A 20,964-nucleotide genomic window follows, 5' to 3' on the forward strand; every position below is an offset into this window, starting at 1 on the left:
TGTGAAGTCGCCACATTCCGGCGCCTGTTCCGGGACGCCGGTTTGGAAATTGAACTCGCGCTGCTTGCGTGGTTCCACATTACAAGCCAGGTTTTTCGACCACTGTGCTAACCCAGTCCCTCAACACAAATCCCGAGAGACAGGATCAGAGGGAAGGTTGTTTTTCTGCAGTGTGGACTTCACTACAGAACAATGAGAAAAGCAGGACATGAGAGTTGAATGTGGTAAAGAGACGTTTCTTCACACAAAAGGGAACGGAAATTAGGAACTCGCGCCCAACAAGCCAGTGAAACTGAGAGTCAAATAATATAGTTTTGAATATTTAATTTATTTTAAACCAGCTCTGGTCTGATTGTTACTGAAATCGTTTGAGGGAGCTGGAGTTATGATGCACTTGAGCCCTGACTCAATTTAAATGAAGAGCGGAACAGTCAGGAGGCGCTGAATGGCCAGCACAGTTTGTTCGTTCCTGTGAATACAACAGAATATCAAGAGAAACAGCTGAAAACACACATTGCATTTCATTCATTGAGTCATAGAACCATACAGCACAGAAATAGCCCTTCGGCCCGTCACGTCTATACTGCTCAAAAACAACCACCAAACCATTCTCTTCCCATTTTCCAGCACTTGGCCCATAGCATTGTGTGCCCTGGGATGGCAAGTGCACATCTAAATATTTCTTAAATATTATGAGGCTCTCAGCCCCACCACCCTTTCAGGCAGCGGGAAAGCAGGTTTTCACAATAAAATATTTCACAACAAATAACTCTGCAATCAGAATCTGAAAAGGGAGAGATGACCCCTCGGTCATCTTGTCCTCGGTGTCCCTATTAATAATGCCGAGGATACCGTCTGCTTTATTAACAGCTCTTATAACCTGTCCTGCCTGCTTCAGTGATTCATACACATGTCCATCCATTTCCCGCGGTTCCTGCACAGACTTTTGGAATTATGTCCTTTATTTTATATTGCCGACTTGTGTTCTTCCTACAGAAATGAATCACTTCATTTCTTGTCTGCCACATGTCCTTCCGTTGCACCAACAAGTCTATGTCCTTTCAGAGCTCGACTCGAATTTCTGGAACTCTTTTCACAACCAGAAAACATTTCACAGACAATAATGTACTCTTGAAATGTACTCTTTGAAATGTGCAAATTGCTGAACTTTCGAACTGCCTGTTCGACAACATCGGAAATTCCAACGTGGGGATGGGAGCTTGCTGCAAGTGTGGCTCTGTGGCGCAACGGATAGCGCGTTGGACTTCTAGTCGCTGTCGTGATGAGGCATTCAAAGGTTGTGGGTTCGAGTCCCATCAGAGTCGCATTTTGAATAATGTTAGACGAAATCAGAAAAAGGTTGATCAATGTTCTCAGATTAGGGAAACTGCCGCCCGGAACCTCCCGTCACCCACCCCCACTTTCCCATCAGAACAACGCCACAGAAGAAAACACATCACCTTCACAGACCGACCATTCAGCACGAAAGTAAAATATCTGAACTTTGCTGACCAGAGTCAGTCTGCTCCAACGTGTGTTCTGGTTTAAAGAAAAAATGAGGCAGTGAATAGTTGTCTGCATACCGCAGGGCAGCAATGTCGCAGCTCCTGGTTTGAGGAGCCGCAGCGGGAGCGCGCTGGGCCATAACTCAGAGGTCGAGGAATCGAGGCCATTCTCTGTATTTATATTCTCGTTTCCAGAAAAAGTAAACATAATCACGCTTGCGCTGCGCCACTCTGCTCCCACGTTCCTGTTTGCTTTGCAGCAAATACCTATCAGAATATTTATTGCCGTCTCATCCCGACATTTGTACCAGGAATGAAGGAGACAGTATGACACATTGTAAAGGTCACAAACAGGGAACCGCAGAGAACATGATGTAAAATCTCAGCATGTCCGGCAGCAACTGTGTGTAGAGAAAAGAGCTATCGTTTCGAGTCCAGGTGACCCGTTGTCTAAGCTGGGCTCGAAGCTCGTTCCAGTAGGACCCCGCAGACGGACAAAATAGATAGACAACGTTTTCCAGTAACACCTGGAAACACCTTATTTTCTTATTGGGGACCAATAAGGAAATAAAGCATTATCCAGTAATAAATCACAATAGAAACCGAATTCTCACCTTCCCCTCATGTACGGATGCGAACAATCCAACCAGCCACACTTTTTACAACAAGAGAAGACGATTTTTCCCCGGAGTCCAAGGTACCAATATTTATTCCTCAGCCAGAGTCACTGTGCCGATTACGCAGTCATTAACTGGGCTTTTGTCTGTGGGGTCTTGCTGAGCGATTTTTAGCAGGAATCGCATGTCCTGAAGCCACCGCTTCCCCACTGAATGGGAGGCATTGGATCTTCCTGGGGTTGAACATTTTGCTGGAGAAATGTATTCTCGTGGAGGAAAATTCAATGTTTGGAGTGTTATTCGAAACCACGATTCCAGAAAGGACTGCAACCCCAACGCAGCGCCTTAGGTCGCTCAGCCATCCTGACAGGTTGGGGCGGAAAATACGCTCCGCGCAATAATCGATTTAAATTCTGTCTTTATCGTCATTTGATTAGAAACTAGATGTGCTTTTACTATTTTTGAACCACAGCCAAAGTCATGTATTTGAGTGCCATCCTTCTCCAAGCCGCCGGGGCGAAAGGAGCTTTTTATTGCTGCGTTGATTAGTTTGCTCCAATCAACAAGGACCAATTGCCGGCCGACCTGATCCTCATAAGAATGTATCGGGAGTCTAAAATCTGAGCAACATGCGGTATCCAATTGGAGAGTTGCAACCTGGCGACTGGATTGTCTCCCCACAGATGCTTCCTTGCTGCTTTCACAGACAAGCAGCCGAAGAACCCCTCCAGTGTCCAAACTGGGTGAAGTGGGCTGGTTTAGCACACTGGGCTAAATTGCTGGCTTTAAAAGCCAACCAAGCAGGACAGCAGCACGGTTCGATTCCCGTACCAGCCTCCCCGGACAGGCGCCGGAAGGTGGCGACTAGGGGCTTTTCACAGTAACTTCATTGAAGCCTACTCGTGACACTAAGTGATTTGCATTTCATTTGTACAATTCATCCAGTACAAGTGGCGGCAGAGCATCCTGGGAGCAGTGAACTGAGTCACCTCGACTGTACTGTGGCTAGCTGAAGAAACAGGTGTCAAAGGGCGGATCAGACTGAAAGCAAAACTGATGCTAATAAGGAAAAAGGCAGATGTGCTGCTGGGTGAGAGCGACTTGTTTGCTTTTGGTGTGAGTGAGAAAATAAATAGCAGAGGATGGTTCTGGGCAATGGGCCCAGCACGCTTCCGCAGCGCCACTCTGCTCGTGGTTCACTTTCCGGGGTCGAAGAAAGTTGAAGAAATCAGTAACAGGTTGATCAATGTTCCCAGAGAGTTGAAACTGCCGCCCCGAACTTCCTTCGATGAAGGTGATTCCAGTCACTCCCCACTTTCCCATCAGAACAACGTCACAGAAGAAATCACATCACCTTCACAGAACAACCATTCAGCACGAAAGTAAAATATCTGAACTGTGCTGACCAGAACCAGTGTGCTCAAACGTGTGTTCTTGTTGAAACAACAAATGAAGAAGTGAATAGTTGTCTGGCTACCGAAGGGCCGTGATGTCGTAGCTCCTGGTTTAAGGAACAGAGTGCCGTAGCGGTAGCGTGCTGGGCCATTACTCCAAGGTCCAGAAATCGAGGCAATCCTCTGCTATTTACATTCTCCCTCACACAAAAAGTAATCATAACGCAAGTTCCTGTTTGCTTTGTAGCAAATACCTATCAGAATATTTCTTGCAGTTTTATCCTGACATTACTCCCGGGAATGAATCAGACAGCATGACACATGACAACATTGTAAAGCTCACAATAGGGAACCACAGAGGAAATGCTTTAAAGTCTCAGCAGGTCTGACAGCATGTGTAGGGAGAGAAAACAACGAACGTTTCGAGTCCAGGTGACCCTTTGTCAAATCTGGATTGGAAACGTTATCCAGTCGTACCCCACAGAGGAGCAATATAGATACATACTGATGTACGTGAATGGCTCACAATAAGGAAATAAAGCATTATCGAACAATAAATCACAATAGAAACCGAGTTCCCGACTTCCCCTCTCGGACGGATGTGAACAACCCAACCAGCCAGACTATTTACAACAAGAGAAGTCTAATTTCACCCAGAGTCCTGGGATCAATATTAATTCCTCAACCAGAGTCACTGAAGGAGAATATCGAGTCATTAACTGGGCTTTCACCTGCCGGGTCTGGCTGTGCGTATTTAAGCAGGAATCTCATGTCCTGAGAACAAAGCTTTGCCTTTGAAAGGGAGATTTTGGATCTCCTGAGGTTGAAAATCTAGCCGGAGAAATCTAACCTCGTGGAAGAAAACATAACATCAGAAGTGGGATTCGAACCCACGTCTCCAGAGGAAACTGCGACCAAAACGCAGTCCTAGACCGCTCGGCCACCCTGATGCGCTGTCGTTTAAACTAAGATGCGTGCACAAATCGACTTAAATTCCATCCTCATCGTAATTTCATTTCCAACAAGATATGCTTTTCCTAATTCTGAACCTCAGCCAGAGTCCTGTATCTGATGCCATCCTTGTCCAAGCCGCTGGGGGTAAAGACCTTCTTATTGCTGCATTGATCACTTTGCTCCAATCAACAAGGACCAAATTCCCGCTCTTTCTGATCACAGGAAGATATTGAGAGTCGAAGATCTGAGCGACGTGAAGTATCCAATTGGAGAGGTGCATTCTGGCGACTGGAATCTCTCCACAGCTGCTTCCTGTGCTGCTTTCACAGACAAGCAGCCGAAGAACCCCACCAATATCCAAACAGGAGAACGCACATCCAGTGGAGGCGGCAGAAGAGTGTTTGGGAGAAGTCACTTTAGTCACCTCGACTGTACTGTGGTAGCTGAAGAACAGGTGTCAAAGAGCGGATCAGACTGAAAGCAAAAGTTTGATGCTAATAAAGAAGGCGGATGTTCTGCTGGTGATCGCGACTTAATAGAACATAGAACAGTACAGCACAGAACAGGCCCTTGATGTTGTGCCGAGCAATGATCACCCTACTCAAACCCACGTATCCACCCTAGACCCGTAACTCAACAACCCCCCTTAACCTTACTTATTTAGGACACTAGGGGCAATTTAGCGTGCCCAATCCACCTGTCCTGCACATCTTTGGACTGTGGGAGGAAACCGGAGCACCCGGAGGAAACCCACGCACACACGGGGAGGACGTGCAGACTCCACACAGACAGTGACCCAGCGGGGAATTGAACCTGGGACCCTGGAGCTGTGAAACATTTATGTGAACCACCATGCTCCCGTGCTGCCCCATTTGCTTTTGGTGTGAGTGAGAAAATAAATAGCAGAGGATGTTTTTGATCCATCGACTTCTTGGTTATTGGCCCAGCACGCTTGCGCTGCGCCACTCTGCTCGTGGCTGATGCCCTCCGTAGTCGTACTTGAGGCAACGTTTGAAGAAATCAGTAACAGGTTGATCAATGTTCCCAGAGAGGTGAAGCTGCCGCCCCGAACTTCCTTCTATGACGGTGATTCCAGTCACTCCCCACTTTTCCATCAGAACAACGTCACAGAAGAAATAACATCGCCTTCACAGAACAACCATTCAGCACGAAAGTAAAATATCTGATCTATGCTGACCAGAATCAGTCAGCTCAAACATGTGTTCTTGTTGAAAAAACAAATGAAGAAGTGAATAGTTGTCTGGCTACCGCAGGGCAGTGATGTCGTAACTCCTGGTTTAAGGAGCAGAGTGCCGCAGCGGAAGTGTGCTGGGCCGTTACCCCGAGGTCGAGGAAACGGGGCTATTCTCTGCTATTTACATTCTCCCTCACACCAAAAGTAAACATAACGCACGTTCCTGTTTGCTTTGCAGCAAATACCTATCAGAATATTTATCGACGTCTCATCCCGACATTTGTACCAGGAATGAAGGAGACAGCATGACACATTGTAAAGGTCACAAACAGGGAACCACAGAGAACATGATGTAAAATATCAACATGTCTGGCAGCAACTGTGGAGAAAAAAGAGCTATCGTTTCCTGTCCAGGTGACCCGTTGTCTAAGCTGGACTGAAGCGCGTTCCAGTAGGACCCCGCAGATGGACAAAATAGATAGACAACGTTTTCCAGTAATACCTCACAGATGGCCAATAAGGAAATAAAGCATTATCGAGTAATAAATCACAATATAAACCGTGCTCCCATCTTCCCCTCATGTCCGGATGTGAACAATCCAACCAGCCACACTTTTTACAAGAGAAGACGAATTTTCCCCGGAGTCCAGGAATCAACATTTATTCCTCAACCAGAGTCAACCAGTAATCTCATGTCCTGAAGCCACCGCTTCCCCATTGAATGGGTGGTATTGGATCTTCCTGGGATTGAACATTTTGCTGGAGAACTGTAATGTCGTGGAGGAAAAGTCAATGTCTGGAGTGGTATCGAACCCACGCTTCCAGAAATGACTGCGACTTCAACACAACGTCTTAGAATGCTCAACCACCCTGACACTGCGCGGAGGGAGGCACGCTCCGCGCAAAACTCGACTTTAATTCTATCTTCATCGTCATTTGATTTGAAACTAGATGTGCTTTTATTATTTTTGAACCACAGAAAGAGTCCTATATCTGAGTGCCATCCTTATCCAAGCCGCAGGGGATTAAGGAGCTTTTTGTTGCTGCATTGATCAGTTTGCTCCAATCAACAAGGACCGAATTGACGCCCGACCTCGTCCTCACAAGAAGATATTGAGAGTCTAAGATCCGAGCAACATGCGGTATCCAATTGGAGCGTTGCAACCTGGCGACTGGAATGTCTCTCCATAGCTGCTTCCTTGCTGCTTTCACAGACAAGTAGCCTAAGAACCCCTCCAGTGTCCAAACAGGAGGAAGTTAATCCAGTAGGGGCGGCAGAAGAGTGTTCGGGGAGAAGTCAACTGAGTCACCTCGACTGTACTGTGGGTAGCTGAAGAAACGGTGTCAAAGAGCGGATCAGAAAGAAAGCAAACGTTTGAGTAAAATAAAGAAAAAGGCCGATGTGCTCCTGCGTGAAAGCGACTCGTTTGCTTTTGGTGTGAATGAGAAAATAAATAGCAGAGGATGGTTTTGATCCACCGATTTCTGGATTATGGACCCAGATCGCTTCCGCTGCGCCACTCTGCTCGTGGTTAACTTTCCTCGGGTCGGACTTGAGCCAATGTTTGAAGAAATCAGTAACAGGTTGATCAATGGTGCCAGAGATGTGAAACTGCGGCCCCGAACATCCTTCTATGAAGTTGATTCCAGTCACTCCCCACGTTCCCATCGGAGCAACGTCACAGAAGAAATCACAGCACCTTCACAGAACAACCATTCAGAACGAAAGTAATATATCTGAACTATGCTGACCAGAATCAGTCTGCTCAAACGTGTGTTCTTGCTGAAAGAACAAATGAGAAAGTGAATAGCTGTCTGGCTACCGAAGGGCAGTAATGTCGCAGATCCTGGTTAAGGGAGCAGAGTGCCGCAGCGGAAGCGTGCTGGGCCGTGACACCGAGGTCGAGGAAACGGGGCTATTCTCGGCTATTTACATTCTCCCTCTCATCAAAAGTAATCATAACGCACGTTCCTGTTTGCTTTGCAGAAAATACCTATCTGGATTTTTCTTGCAGACTCATCCTGAAATTCCTCCCTGGAATGAAGGAGACAGCATGACACATTACAACTTTGAAAATATAGATACATACTGGTGTCCGCGACTGGCTCACAATAAGGAAATAAAGCATTATCGAACAATAAATCACAATAGAAACCGAGTTCCCAACTTCCCCTCTCGGACGGATGTGAACAATCCAACCAGACAGACTATTTACAACAAGAGAAGTCAAATTTTACCCGGAGACCTGGGATCAATATTAATTAATCAACCAGAGTCACTGAAGGAGAATATCGAGTCATTAATTGGGCTTTCTCCTGCCAGGTCTGGCTGTGCGTATTTAACCAGTAATCTCATGTCCTGGGAACAAAGCTTTGCCTTTGAAAGGGAGATTTTGCATGTTCCTGAAGTTGAAAATCTAGCTGGAGAAATAACCTCGTGGAAGAAAACTCAATATGAGGAGTGGATTCGAACCCACGTCTCCAGAGGAAACCACGATCTGAATGGAGTGCCTTAGACCGCTCGGCCATCCTGATGCGGTGTCGCTAAAACTAAGATCCGTCCACAAATCGATTTAAATTCTATCCTCATCGTCATTTAATTTCCAACAAGATATGCTTTTCCTACTTTTGAACCTCAGCCAGAGTCCTGTATCTGATGCCATTCTTGTCCAAGCCGCTGGGGGTAAGGAGCTTCTCATTGCTGCATTGATCACTTTGCTCCAATCAAAAAGGACCAAATTCACGCTCTTTCTGATCCTCACAGGAAGATATTGAGAGTCGAAGATCTGAGCGACGTGAGGTATCCAATTGGAGAGTTGCATTCTGGCGACTGGAATCTCACTCCACAGTTGCTTCCGGTGCTGCTTTCACAGACAAGCAGCCGAAGAACCCCACCAATACCCAAACAGGAGAACATTCATCCAGTGGAGGCGGCAGATGAGTGTTTGGGAGAAGTCAACTTAGTCACCTCGACTGTACTGTTGGTAGATGAAGAACAGGTGTCAAAGAGCGGATCAGACTGAAAGCAAAAGTTTGATGCTAATAAAAAGAAAGCGGATGTTCTGCTGGGTGCTCGCGACTTGTTTGCTTTTGGTATGAGTGAGAAAATAAATAGCAGAGGATGCTTTTGATTCATCGACTTCTAGTTTATGGGCCCAGCAGGCTTGCTCTTCGCCACTCTGCTTTTGGTTGATTCCCTCCGTAGTCGTACTTGAGGCAAAGTTTGAAGAAATCAGAAACAGGTTGATCAATGTTCCCAGAGAGGTGAAGCTGTCGCCCCGAACTTCCTTCTATGAAGGTGATTCCAGTCACTCCCCACTTTCCCATCAGAACAACGTCACAGAAGAAATAACATCGCCTTCACAGAACAATCATTCAGCACGAAAGTAAAATATCTGAACTATGCTGACCAGAATCAGTGTGCTCAAACGTGTGTTCTTGCTGAAAAAACAAATGAAGAAGTGAATAGTTGTCTGGCTACCGCAGGGCAGTGATGTTGTAGCTCCTGGTTTAAGGAGCAGAGTGCAGCAGCGGAAGCGTGCTGGTCCATTAGCCCGAGGTCGAGGAAACGGGGCTATTCTCGGCTATTTACATTCTCCCTCACACCAATAGTAAACATAACGCACGTTCCTGTTTGCTTAGCAGCAAATACCTATCAGAATATTTATTGCAGTCTTATCCCGACATTTGTACCAGGAATGAAGGAGACAGCATGACACATTGTAAAGGTCACAAACAAGGAACCACAGAGTACATGATGTAAAATATCAACATGTCTGGGAGCAACTGTGGAGAAAAAAGAGCTATCGTTTCGAGTCCAGGTGACCCGTTGTCTAAGCTGGACTGAAGCACGTTTCATTAGGACCCCACAGACGGACAAATAGAATGACAACGTTTTCCAGTAATACCTCACAGGGGGCCAATAAGGAAATAAAGCATTATCGAATAATAAATCACAATAGAAACCGAGTTCCCAACTTCCCCTCTCGGACGGATGTGAACAATCCAACCAGCCGGATTATTTACAACAAGAGACGTCTAATTTCACCAGGAGTCCTGGTATCAATATTAATTCCTCAACCAGTCACTGAAGGAGAATATCGAGGCATTAATTGGGCTGTCGCCTGCCGGGTCTGGCTCTGAGTATTTAAGCAGCAATCTCATGACCTGGGAACACATTTTTTCCTTTGGAAGGGAGATTTTGGATCTTCCTGAGATTGAAAACCTAGCCGGAGAAATCTAACCTCGTGGAATAAAATTCAATATCAGGAGTGGGATTCGAACCCACGTCTCCAAAGGAGACTGCGACCTAAACGCAGCGCCTTAGACCGCTCGGCCATCCTGATGCGATGTCGTTTAAATTAAGATCCGTGCACAAATCGACTTAAATTCTATCCTCATCGTCATTTCTATTCCAACAACATCTGCTTTTCCTACTTTTGAACACCAGCCAGAGGCCTGTATCTGAGTCCCATCCCTGTCCAAGCCGCTGGGGGTAAGGAGCTTCTCAATGCTGCATTGATCACGTTGCTCCAATCAACAAGGACCAAATTCCCGGTCTTTCTGATCCTCACAGGAAGATAATGAGAGTCTAAGATCTGAGCGACGTGAAGTATCCAATCGGAGAGTTGCATTCTGGCGACTGGAATCTCTCTCCACAGCTGCTTCCGGTGCTGCTTTCACAGACAAGCAGCCGAAGAACCCCACCAATACCCAAACAGGAAGAACATTCATCCAGTGGAGGCGGCAGAAGAGTGTTTGGGAGAAGTCAACTTAGTGACCTCGACTGTCCTGTGGGTAGCTTAAGAACAGGTGTCAAAGAGCGGATCAGACTGAAAGCAAAAGTTTGATGCTGATAAAGAAGAAGGCGGATGTTCTGCTGGGTGTTCTCGACTTGTTTGCTTTTGGTGTGAGTGAGAAAATAAATAGCAGACTATGGTTTTGATCCATCGATTTCTAGGTTATGTGTCCGGCACGCTTACGCTGCGCCACTCTGCTCGTGGTTGATGCCCTCCGTAGTCGTACTTGAGGCAACGTTTGAAAAAACCAGTAACAGGTCGATCAATGCTCCCAGAGAGGTGAAGCTGCCGCCCCGAACTTCCTTCTATGAAGGTGATTCCAGTCACTCCCCACTTTTCCATCAGAACAACGTCACAGAAGAAATAACATCGCCTTCACAGAACAATCATTCAGCACGAAAGTAAAATATCTGAACTATGCTGACCAGAATCAGTCTGCTCAAACGTGTGTTCTTGTTGAAAGAACAAATGAAGAAGTGAATAGTTGTCTGGCTACCGCAGGGCAGTGATGTCGCAGTTCCTTGTTAAGGGATCAGAGTGCCGCAGCGGAAGCGTGCTGGGCCGTTAGCCCGAGGTCGAGGAAACGGGGCTATTCTCTGCTATTTACATTCTCCCTCACACCAAATGTAAACATAACGCACGTTCCTGTTTGCTTTGCAGCAAATACCTATCAGAATATTTATTGCAGTCTCATTCCGACATTTGTACCAGGAATGAAGGAGACAGCATGACACATTGTAAAGGTCACAAACAGGGAACCACAGAGAACATGATGTAAAATATCAACATGTCTGGCAGCAACTGTAGAGAAAAAAGAGCTATCGTTTCGAGTCCAGCTGAGCCGTTGTCTAAGCTGGACTGAAGCGCGTTCCAGTAGGACCCCGCAGACGGACAAAATAGATAGACAACGTTTTCCAGTAATACCTCACAGGGGGCCAATAAGGAAATAAAGCATTATCGAGTGATACATCACAATAGAAACTGAGTTCCCAACTTCCCCTCTCGGACGGATGTGAATAATCCAACCTCCCAGAACATTTACAACAAGAAAAGTCTAATTTCACCCGGAGTCCTGGTATCAATATTAATTCCTCAACCAGTCACTGAAGGAGAATATCGAGTCATTAATTGGGCTGTCGCCTGCCGGGTCTGGCTCTGCGTATTTAAGCAGTAATCTCATGACCTGGGAACACATCTTTTCATTTGGAATGGAGATTTTCCTGAGGTTGAAAACCTAGCCGGAGAAATCTAACCTCGTGGAATAAAACTGAATATCAGGAGTGGGATTCGAACCCACGTCTCCAGAGGAGACTGCGACCTAAACGCAGCGCCTTAGACCGCTCGGCCATCCTGATGCGCTATTGTTGAATCTAAGATCCGTGCACAAATCGACTTAAATTCTATCCTCATCGTCATTTCATTTCTAACAAAATATGCTTTTCCTACTTTTGAACGCCAGCCAGAGTCCTGTACTTGATGCCATCCGTATCCAATCCGCTGTGGGTAAGGAGGTTCTCATTGTTGCATTGATCACTTTGCTCCAATCAACAAGGACCAAATTCCCGCTCTTTCTGATCCTCACAGGAAGATAATGAGAGTCGAAGATCTGAGCGACGTGAAGTATCCAATTGCAGAGTTGCATTCTGGCGACTGGAATCTCTCTTCATGGCTGCTTCCGGGGCTGCTTTCACAAACACGCAGCCGAAGAACCCCACCAATACCCAAACAGGAGAACATTCATCCAGTGGAGGCGGCAGAAGAGTGTTTGGGAGAAGTCAACTTAGTCACCTTGACTGTACTGTGGGTAGCTTAAGAACAGGTGTCAAAGAGCGGATCAGACCGAAAGCAAAAGTTTGATGCTGATAAAGAAGAAGGCGGATGTTCTGCTGGGTGTTCTCGACTTGTTTGCTTTTGGTGTGAGTGAGAAAAAAAGTAGCAGAGGATGTTTTTGATCCATCGATTTCTAGGTTATGTGCACGGAACGCTCCGTAGTCGTACGTGAGGCAAAGTTTGAAGAAATCAGTAACAGCTCCGCGCAAAACTCGACTTTAATTCTATATTCATCGTCATTTGATTAGAAACTAGATGTGTTTTATTATTTGTGAGCCACAGAAAGAGTCCTGTATCTGAGTGCCATTCTTCCCCAAGCCGCAGGGGATTAAGGAGCTTTTTGTTGCTGCATTGATCAGTTTGCTCCAATCAACAAGGACCGAATTGCCGCCCGACCTCATCCTCACAAGAAGGTATTGAGAGTCTAAGATCCGAGCAACATGCGGTATCCAATTGGAACGTTGCAACCTGGCGACTGGATTATTTCTCCACAGCTGCTACCTTGCTGCTTTCACAGACAAGTAGCCGAAGATCCCCTCCAGTGTCCAAACAGGAGGACGTTAATCCAGTAGAGACGGCAGAAGAGTGTTCTGGGAGAAGTCAACTGAGTCACCTCGACTGTACAGTGGGTAGCTGAAGAAACGGTGTCAAAGAGCGGATCAGACAGAATGCAAAAGTTTGATTATAACAAAGTAAAAGGCTGATGTGCTCCTGGGTGATAGCGACCTGTTTGCTTTTGGTGTGAGTGAGAAAATAAATAGCAGAGGATGATTTCGTTCCACCGACTTCTGGGTTATGGGCCCAGCATGCTTCCGCTGCGCCACTCTGCACGCGGTTGATATTTATCGTGTCGGACTTGAGGCAAAGTTTGAAGAAATCAGTAACGGGTTGATCAATGGTGCCAGAGAGGGGAAACTGCCGCCCCGAACATCCTTCTATGAAGGTGATTCCAGTCACTGCCCACTTTCCCATCAGAACAACGTCACAGAAGAAATAACATCGCCTTCACAGAACAACCATTCAGCACGAAAGTAAAATATCTGAACTATGCAGACCAGAATCAGTGAGCTCAAACCTCTGTTCTTGTTGGAAGAACAAATGAGAAAGTGAATAGTTGTCTGGCTACCGAAGGGCAGTAATGTCGCAGCTCCTGGTTAAGGGAGCAGAGTGCCGCAGCGGAAGCGTGCTGGGCCGTTACACCGAGGTCGAGGAAACGTGGTTATTCTCGGCTATTTACATTCTCCCTCTCATCAAAAGTAATCATAACGCACGTTCCTGTTTGCTTTGCTGCAAATACCTATCAGAATCTTTCTTGCAGGCTCATCCCGACATTCGTCCCAGGAATCAAGGAGACAGCATGACACATTACAACATTGTAAAGCTCACAAATAGGGAACCACAGTGTAAATGCTTTAAAGTCTCAGCAGGTCTGACAGCATGTGTAGGGAGAGAAAACAACTAACGTTTCGAGTCCAGGTGACCCTTTGTCAAATCTGGATTGGAAACGTTATCCAGTAGTACCCCACAGAGGAGCAATATAGATACATACTGATGTTCGTGGATGGCTCACAATAAGGAAATAAAGCATTATCGAACAATAAATCACAACAGAAACCGAGTTCCCAACTTCCCCTCTCGGACGGATGTGAACAATCCAACCAGCCAGACTATTTACAACAAGAGAAGACGAATTTCACCCGAAGCCCTGGGCTCAATATTAATTCCTCAACCAGAGTCACTGAAGCAGATTATCGAGTCATTAACTGGGCTGCCGCCTGTCGGGTCTTGCTGTGCGTATTTTAGCAGGAATCTCATGTCCTGAGACCAACGCTTTTCCAGTGAATTGGAGGAATTGGATCTTCCTGAGGTTGAAAATCGTGCTGGAGAAATTTAACCTCTTGGAGGAAAAGAAAGCAATAGGAGTGGGATTCGAACCCTCGCTTCCAGAAACAACTGTGATCTGAACGCGGCACCTTTGACCGCGCGGCCATTCTGATGCATTGAAGTCGAATCTAAGATCCGTACACAAATCGACTTAAATTCTATCTTCATCGTCATTTCATTTCAAACAAGATATGCTTTTCCTACTTTTGATCGCCAGTTAGAGTCCTGTATCTGAGTGCCATCCCTGTCCGTGCCGCTCGGGGTTAAGGAGCTTCGCATTGCTGCATTGATCAGTTTGCTCCAATCAACAAGGACCGAACTGCCGCCGACCTGTTCCTCGCCCGAAGATATTGAGAGTTCAAGATCTGAGCGACGTGCTGTATCTAATCGGAGCCGAGGAATCGAGGCTATTCTCTGCTATTTACATTCTTCCTTTCCTACCAAACATGGCCGGGATTTTCTCAGACCTAACTTTCTTGCTATTCTGTTCGTTCAATTATCTCTCATCTTGGTGCTTTGTTTCGACGCTAAGCAGTCAACACTATCTGTTTGATCTGGACAAATAATCGATGCTCCAATTAGAACAAAATGTTGTGTGTCAATCGGTTCAAACCAATCCTGTGGAAGGAATTCTAATCTCCTCAGGATGATGTTTAATGATTTGCTGAATGATCTGTTTTTTGTTCACAGGGTGAAAGGTTATGTCACTGGATTGGGAATCCAGGGGACAGCAATAATCTTTGGGACAGAGAATAAATCCCAGGACGGCAGTTGGTGAAATTTAAATTCACTGATTTCGTGAATCTGGAATTTAAAGCCATCGGAGCTGATTACATTTAGTCAGGTGCAAGCTGGCACATTTTCTGATTGGTTGTTTAATGCTCCGTAGTAAATGCACAACTTCTTCACCGACTATCCACAATGTTTTCAATAACACTTGAATTTCCACGATATTTCCAATGTAACTGATATTGTTGCACAAATAATGTAATCAGACGAACAGTGCGTTTAGGGAGCTGAGATTTTCCAATAGTTCAAGTGTTGGTCTCCAAATCCAATGGCCTTTTTCGACGGAGATTCTATCCCTTCTCACAGACAGATTGGGACTCCGGACATCGCATGAAAACAATAACTTCCTGGAGTGATTTCAGGCTGGGTTTATAATGCTTTATATCGAACAAATTGTCAATGACTGTTCTGTTAAAAGCAGTTCAGTTAGACGGAGTGGCTGTGGCTTTGTACTTGCAATCAAATGGGGCAGCACAGTAGCACAGTGGTTAGCACAGTTGCTTCACAGCTCCAGCGAGTTGTCTGTGCGGCGCCTGCGCGTTCACCTTGTGTCCAAGTCGGGAGCCAAATAAGTCATTAAGAAACCGGCAGTAAAGGGCGGCAAGAAGCGGCGAAGGTCGAGGAAGGAGAGTTACTCCATCTACATCTACAAAGTGATGAAGCAGGTTCACCTCGACACCGGCATCTCCTCCAAGGCCATGAGCATCATGAACTCGTTCGTCAACGATATTTTCGAGCGTATCGCGGGTGATGCTTCCCGCCTGGCCCATTACAACAAGCGCCACACCATCAGCTCCCGGGAGATCCAGACCGCCGTGCGCCTGCTGCTGCCCGGGGAACTGGCCAAGCACGCCGTGTAGGAAGGGACAAAGGCGGTCACCAAGTACACCAGCTCCAAGTAAAACTGCACAATGGACTGAAAACCACCCCAAACACAAAGGCTCTTTTAAGAGCCCACATTCTCTGTGAAAAAGCTGCACCATCTTTTCCCACATTGGCTTCATGAGAAATCTCTCTGTGGAAGATAGAGATTTGTCCCGTTCCAGAATGTTGTGAATGTGGATTCATACCCGCCCGTCACAGTCAGTTTCACACAGAATAGACACTCAAACTGAATTGAGAGCGGATTTTAAACCCAGTCTGGTATTTGTGACGGGCAATGAGGAGAAACACAATTTCAGGAGGCAATTATTTAAATTTAATGATAAATATATTCAGAGTTCAACAACAGGTGAGTTAATGGAAATTATTATTTTGTTTGTCTCGGGTGACCTGGTTTCCGCACCCGGAGCAGAGTAAAGGCGGGAATGAAGAGGTTATTTTTGGGCTGATGTGTTTATTCCGCAGTTTTCCCAGGGGACGGAATCAGCGAGAGTTGAGCACACACAGGACCTGTGTCCACTGCAGCGCATTAAGATCTGCCTCTCCCCGGCCTTCCCTATTCTCCGGACACAAAGCTGCCTGTTCCACCGGCGGGATAGAGTCGGGGATTCTCTCCACACTTCCCAGTGTAACATTCCCGGCCGCTTTCAGGAGAGAGGGTCAGAAATCAGCCCTTTCTCTCTGTCCCTGTGTAGCCTGTGTGAAGGAGTTGGTTGGTAATCTCTATGTTTCTGCTTTTGCAGTGAGCTGAGATTTGCTCCGTTTTAAATTGCTAAACGGGGTCTTATTACCGCCGGTTACAGATAAGAGACTGACAAATTCAAACCTTTCCTAAAATAGAGCCAGGATTCTGGGAGGGAAAATCCAATAAACAGATCACAAAGTGTGAGATTCAAGTGGTTTCCTGAACATTGAGCCGTTCCGTTATTTGGGATTTTCTTGAACCGAAATTGGCGGGAGTTTCGAATTTGAAAATGTCAGCCAATCAAAACCTCCAGATTCTTCTCCCTGGCCTGTGATTGGTTAATTGTTGACTGCCCTTAAGTTTTTTAATATAATTTGTTTCCACAGACAAATACCAGAATATTCTGAACATGAATAAATGTTACGTCTGCTCCACACAAGTTACAGGGAAGAGTGTCACCAGCTCCTCCCACACAGTCCGGACATTGTCACTGACAGAGACAGACAGGCCATCAGTTCCACAGTCTCAGGCAGCAGAAATAGTTCCAGAGACACATTTTCAACCCATTAATCAAACAGCAGGAGAGACAGACGCTGTGTTCATGTCACCCTAACTCAGTACCACTGACAGGAGGCCCCATAAATCCCACTGCAAATTCTGACCCTCTCTCATCATCATTGTATCAGTTCCACAATGGAGCAGGCTTAGTGAATTAATCAATATCAGAGAAAACTGGTTTCCGGTTAAGAATTACACAATTAACCATAATAATGTACTCTGAGATTCGAGTTAAATACGAGTCACATCACTCACATCAGGGATGGCTGTACTAATCCCCAGAGTGTGTCCTCACAAATACATTAGATGCAAATCCAAATATCAGCTCCATTCTCAGATTGAGATATGCTGAATGTGACAAAGATACAAATTCTGATTCTGATTTAAAACTCACCTAATTTATGAAAATAAAAGATACAATATAATTTCGATGACTAAGAACTGAGCTGTAACTTGCAAACTATTGCAAAATCCTCACTCACTCAGTTCCAGATGGAAGACACTGCCGCAATTCCAGACTGTGGTCCATTTTACATTCATGTCAGAATTCTGACTCAGAATCAGTCTGAGTGTCACAGATCAAATCAATGTGAGCATCTTGAGTTAAACTTCCAGAGCAATCCAGTATCAGATTGTAGGTTACATTATCTTTCACAATTGTGTTTGATATTAAATGCCAGTCCAAAGCTATCGCACATTGTTTGCTTAAAACCTCCCACAGCAATGGTCTCTTTCTGTGCAGGAAATTTACGTGAAATGAATGCAAACTTATAAACTGTCCCTGAGATTGAAAGGTCACATCCTGAATCGCATCCTCACATTGAGCCACAGAGCCTGACAAGTACAGGATAATCCTCAAACAGTTGTTGAGAGTAAGATCCATCCTCACACTAGAAATGGTTAAATGTCTCTCAGAGTGGAAACAATAATGACATAGAAATGAAATAAAAATCGCTTATTGTCACGAGTCAGCTTCAATAAAGTTACTGTGAAAAGCACCTAGTCGCCACATTCCGGTGCCTGTTTGGGGAGGCTGGTACGGGAACCGTGCTGCTGGCCTGCCTTGGTCTGCTTTAAAAGTCAGCGATTTAGCCCAGTGTGCTAAACCAGCCCCTAAATGGAAAGACTGGAAGACTGATGGAAGACTGCTCGCACACACACACAGGTATACACACAGATATACACACGTATACACTCAGATACACACACAGTATACAGGCCCTCACACATTATACACACAGAGTTACACACACACATACACTCAAACATACACACACAGGTACACACACACAGGTATATATATACATGTGTACACACAGTATACAGAGCCACACACATTATGCTCACACAGTTGTCCACACCCACACACATGTATCTACACACAGGCACATAAATATTCACACATATTCGCAAATACACATACATATATAGAAACACATATGTGCACACACACAGATATACACAGAGACACTTACATTGCATCAGAGAAATAATTTATCCAGCTGCAGTGAAGTAACAGTGATATGTTTCCAAAACAGGGTGTTGAGTGGCTGGAGGAGAGCCTACAGGTCGTGGTGTCGCTCTGTGTCGGCCGCCCTTGTCCCTCTCTAGATGGTAGTGGATGTGGGTTTGGAAGGTGTTGCCAAAGGAGCCTTGGTGACTTCCTGCAGTGAATCCTGTAGCTGGTATACACGCTGCCAATCTGCAGCAGTGGTGGAGCGAGTGAGTGTTTACAGATGGGATGCCGATCAAGCGGGATGCCTTGTCCTAGATGGCGTCAAACCTATTCAGTGTTGTTGAAATTGCAACTATTAAAGGAAATGGAAATTATTCCATTACATTCCTGATTTATGCCGTGTCGACAGGGTTTGGGGAGCCAGGGAGTGAGTGACTCGCCACAGGAGTCCGAGTCTTTGACCTGCCATGCAGCTGCAGTATTTATATGAACAGTTCAGTTCCTGGCCAATGGCAATCAGTAAGATGTTGGTAGTAGGGTTTCAGTGATGGTAATTCCGGTGAATGTCAAGGGGTGATGGTTAGATTCTCACTTATTATGAAATATGAAAATATGAAAATCGCTTATTGTCGCAAGTAGGATCCAAAATAAGTTACTGTGAAAGCCCCTAGTCGCCATATTCCGGCGCCTGTTCGGGGAGACTGGTACAGGAATGGTCTTTTACTGGAAATTTTCAGCCCAAACCTGGATAATGTCCAGGATTGCTGCATTTGGACATGGACTGTTTCATTAACAGAGGGGCTGTGAATGGTGCTGAACATTGTGCAATCACGGAAAGCCTGAGATTGTGGGTGTTTGCAATATTTACAGCATGTGTCCCTGTGTGAGTACATGCCATTTCAGACATTGATTGCACATATGAAGTGTTTGCTGGAAGGGAGAAGCCGAGTTAAAAAAAACAGTGTCCTGTAAAGAAATGTCAGATCAGACAGACTTGTGGCGAGCATCTGAATATTTCTTTTTACTTTAACGGAAAGTGTTTCGTTTTCCTGTACCGGATATTAAGAAAATTAACTAACAAAGAATGGTTTCGATCCATCGACCTCTGGGTTATGGGCCCAGCACGCTTCCGCTGCGCCACTCTGCTCCTTGGTATCATTGTGTTGAAAGGACACAATTCTTCACTTCCGCAGCGTTGTTCATCAGGAGCACATGTGCTCGACAGCGCACCCTGGCGGCACAATTCCACTCTGTCACTCACCAACAGTGGAACACACACAGCAGCAGAACACTGTTACCTTGCACACGATAACACACACGCAAAGGAGAATTGACTGACTGATCATATATAGAAAGTGTTCCCTCCTAAAATCTACCCTCTTTCCCAAATGTGTAACTGTGTTCTCTGCATCTTCGCTCTGTTATTGAAAGGTTTTCCCTGATGTTAATTAAACTGCTTTCTGATATTTAAGTATATTCTCTCCCGCTGAACTGTGATTTCTACCGTTGTACCGAGATCTCTACTGTGTAACTGCTCTCTGCTGTGGAATATGATCTCTGCTGTGAACTGGGCACTCCGCTGGGAAACTGCGATCTCTCCTGTGGAAATGTGCTCTCTGCTGTGGGACTGTGTTCTCTGCTGTCAAACTGTGTTCTCTGCTGAGGAAATGTGGACCAGATGTGTTGCAGCTGAGGATGATGAGTGATGTATGGTGGACATTGTGAACTTACTGGCCAGAAACTTCAGAATTCTATTTTTGTTTTTAATGGACAGCGACAATCCACGTGTTTATTCTGAGACACAACAATGAATAAAAGTGAATCAGTGCTCAGCAGATTCGAATATCCCACACCTCCGGTTTGTTCTTATTGAGAACCCGTCCTCAATTAAAATTTTTGCTCTAAGAATTGGAACACCGCCTCCTGTGAATACGGCAGCAATACCTCCAAGATCTGATCTGAAACAGAATCACAGAATAATGCAATGTCCCCTCGTGACAGACCCTTCTCGTGAGGGGAACAGGTGATCCCTATCCGCCCTGTCTATACATATCATAATCGTGTGCACCTCGATCAGATCACCCCACAGTCATCTCTGTTCCTGGGAGAGAAGAAAAACGAACCTCTTTTAATATCTTAAAAGCAAGCAAGCAACATCCTGCTGATTCACCTCCGCACCCCATTCAGTGCAGTAACATATTTCATATGACGTGTTGACCAGAATTGCACACGGTACTCCATCTGTGGCCTCACCAACATTCTATACAACTCCAACATGACCTGTCTGCTTTTGTAATCCATGCCCCGATTGATAAAGACAAATATCTTAGATGCCTTTTCCAGCACCCTATTAACCTGCCCTTCTGCCTTCAGAGACCTATGGACAAACACTCCAAGGTCCCTTTGTTCCTCAGGA

General features: G+C 45.6%; 1 protein-coding gene and 3 non-coding genes across 4 annotated transcripts in view; 1 reads left to right on the top strand and 3 right to left on the bottom strand.

Moving 5' to 3' along the window:
- LOC119959009 overlaps nucleotides 1–20,964 on the bottom strand; it is a 478,444-nt gene that overhangs the window by 272,055 nt on the left and 185,425 nt on the right. The window lies entirely within an intron of this gene.
- trnar-ucu lies at nucleotides 1,234–1,325 on the top strand. Its single transcript is given in 2 exon segments — nucleotides 1,234–1,270; nucleotides 1,290–1,325. It is a non-coding gene; the product is annotated as a tRNA-Arg (tRNA).
- trnal-uag lies at nucleotides 9,929–10,011 on the bottom strand. Its single transcript has one exon. It is a non-coding gene; the product is annotated as a tRNA-Leu (tRNA).
- trnal-uag lies at nucleotides 11,737–11,819 on the bottom strand. The gene has a single exon. It is a non-coding gene; the product is annotated as a tRNA-Leu (tRNA).

Source organism: Scyliorhinus canicula, chromosome 31, assembly GCF_902713615.1.
Source record: "Scyliorhinus canicula chromosome 31, sScyCan1.1, whole genome shotgun sequence".
NCBI lineage: Eukaryota > Metazoa > Chordata > Chondrichthyes > Carcharhiniformes > Scyliorhinidae > Scyliorhinus > Scyliorhinus canicula.